General features: G+C 42.7%; 1 pseudogene; it reads left to right on the top strand.

Annotated features, from left to right (window-relative positions):
* Window positions 1–751: 751 nt before the first annotated feature.
* The window catches only part of LOC100476655, a 149,454-nt pseudogene continuing 147,190 nt past the window's right edge, over window positions 752–3,015 (top strand).

Raw genomic sequence — 3,015 nt, 5'->3', positions numbered from 1 at the left:
CGTCTGGCACATGGTGGCCAGGAGCTGCACGTGCACGCAGTGGGGGCCGAAGCTGTGGAGCACCAGGAGGGCCGGTGGGCAGATAGCTGCTCACACATGTGGTGCCTCACACTGCAGCGAGGAGACATCACCAACCGGCGTGTGCTTGTTGATCTGGAGAGTCAAGGTAGGGCTTTCTGGAAGGCGCACGGGCTAAAACTAAACATTGTTCCCTGTGTTGCTCAAGTTCAGTAAGTGCGTGACCCTGAGGGGCCCAGCTATTGCTGCAAAATCCTCTGGAGAATTTTTCTTTTTAAGCCGAAGACTGTGACAGTGAGCGCTCCGCGGCTTACCTCAAGTCCAGGCTGAGCCACCGCTGCACGCTGCGACGCACGCAGCACCAAGGGTACGAGAAGGAGTGCGGCTGCGCGCCCCGGCTTCCAGGGGCGGAGTTGTGCCTGGGCGCACGCTTCTGGCGTGGACATGCCCACTCAGGGCCCAGGCTGCCTCTCCTCCGGGAGGGCAGCGGTGCCTCCGCTCCCGGTGCTGGTCTGCGCTCTTCTGGTGCCAGCAAAGAGTAAAAGGCAGCCCCCTGTTACATACACATATGACTTTAAAAATTGCAGGAAACAAATGTGTTTGTTTCCTGAGTAGGGTACATAATGGGGTATGTTGGGGAAGACAGGTAAAAGCAGAGTAAAGTTCTTGTTAAACAAGACACTGCTTTTGCGACGCTTGATAACGCCTTCCCCTGGCAGGTGCTCAGAGCAGAATGCTTTTCTCCGCGATCACCTTCACATGTTACTCAGAATCAACACATCCCCACCTTACCCCAACAGCTGATGATACACCGCTGCATGCGAACGAGGATTTTCTTTGGATTGCCACTTCTCCTTCAAACCCTGGCCTTCGGCAGCTTATCCACTCAGGATTTCTCTCTTCGGGTCCCATCATCCCTCCTTGTGTTCTGTTGGGTCAGTGTTTTAAATGACTTCAGACTGGCTCTTTCTCCACGTCACATACATCTGATACTGGTACTTCCACCTCCTTGTCGCTGGCCTCACTCGTCACGCGAAGTATTTCTCCACCTCTTTCTCCTGTCTCAAGCTGAATGCTACAGCCTCTTGCCTTTATATTCCTCAATAAGAGTCCATTGTGTTACTCCCCTACAATTATAGAAAAGACATACCAAGCACTCCAAGGAGTCCCATAGAAGCCGGTTTCAGTAGAATTGAGGTTGGGGACAGGTACCCTCATACCTCTGCTTTGGGGTGGCAGAGACTCACAGAACACATGTAACTCTCTCCAAAGAAAGAGCCCTCATGTATCCTCTCTCTGTCCTCTCTCTCAACGTGTTTATGTCCTTGGGGACTTTCTAGAACCCTGAACTTGTCTGTAAATACTTCCCTTGAAGTATTTCACACTGCTCTGGCTTATCGCTTTAGAATTTTATGTTTGGTTTGATTTGGCTTCGGTTGAAACTGACCTGCTGTGACATTCACATCACTGAAAAGTGATGGGTCTAAGATTTGAACCTAGGTCGATGTGACTCTAAAGGTCCTGTCTATAAATGGCCCCAAACACAAGTACACTGTCTCACACCCCTTCCCATCATTTCCATCGTCTTGCCTCTGACCTTTTTAAATGCTCTGAGAACGTGGTGGTCTTGCCTCACTCTCTTGGAATGGTTTAGTTTGAACTCTGAAGGAGAATTTACTCCAGGTCTTACCCATTAACTTTAAAGAACCCACTAACCTTGTGTCTCTTCTCCTTTTTCCTTTCATGCTCTATCCAGTTAATTTCTTTATGGGAACATTTATGTGGCAACTTATCTTCCCACACCCCAACTTGGAAAATGACAACAGTTGTTTTCCCTCCCAGACAGACCTTGCATAATCCGAAACCAGGTTAATAATAAAAATGTTAACCTGATCACTGTGTGTATCATTTTTACAATAAATACATTTGGAAGCTGAGTAGCATAATTTTTTTCTCTTTTCCCTTTGAAGTATTTTTAATTACAAATTAGGGCCTATATTTACAGGCCATTTGATAATTCCAATGATTCTACCACAGTTAGTTATATTTTTCAGAAACAAAAGATTGGTAATCTAGTGTATGCAAGAAATTTTAACTGGGAGTCAAAGAACTAATAATACCTGCCCAGACACCCACATAAGATGGTTGATAAATGTATATAATAACATTTTGTAAAACATAAAGGGATTTTAATACCATTACCCACCCCCACTCCTGGCTTCATAATGCACAGAAAAACAGTGGTTACATTCACCAAGAAAATGTACATAATCCAAAGCTATATAGTTGAAACAATACTTTATTGTTAAGAGTTCTATACGAGTTGAAATTTCCTTTTATGAAGTTAGTAAGAGTATCTTGGAGGAGAACATTGCTTTTATTCTGATTCATTAAATCATTTGTAAACTACTGAATACTAAGAACAAATTCTCCGATACATTTGTAACATATCAGAAACATGATAGGTTCTGAGAAAGCAAAAGATGCAAATACCATCTTTGTATTTTAATTGTGTATGAATTCTATTTCTTTTGCATTTTCCCAGATTTCATTCAATATATTCTATTCAAACAGTATACAATGAGATCAAGCCACAAGAATTCCAAATTTGCAGTCTATAATTACCAGCTGGTGAATAGGTTGTCTTTCAACTTCATTTAAATAACAGATCCTGAATTACAGTACAATAAAAGGAGCCTGGAATACAAAGATTGCTGCCCTTTACATAAAACACTCATCTTTACACATTTCAGTAAAACCTGCATCTTTAAATCATTCCTTTGATAATTACTGAATAAAACACAAAAGAGAAATCACATAAGTGCAGGTTAAGTCAATAAGAGATTCAATTAAAAATGTGTACAGGTGGAAATAGCCTTTTTTTTGTGAGGAGAGGGAGGGGGCAGAGTAGTCATTTCTTTTTTTTTTTTTAAACATTTTTTTTAAAGATTTTATTTATTTATTTGACAGAGATAGAGACAGCCAGCGAGAGAGGGA

Source organism: Ailuropoda melanoleuca, chromosome 16 (assembly GCF_002007445.2).
Source record: "Ailuropoda melanoleuca isolate Jingjing chromosome 16, ASM200744v2, whole genome shotgun sequence".
NCBI lineage: Eukaryota > Metazoa > Chordata > Mammalia > Carnivora > Ursidae > Ailuropoda > Ailuropoda melanoleuca.
Note: the sequence above shows the minus strand (reverse complement) of the source record. Positions and strands in the feature narration are given on the sequence as shown.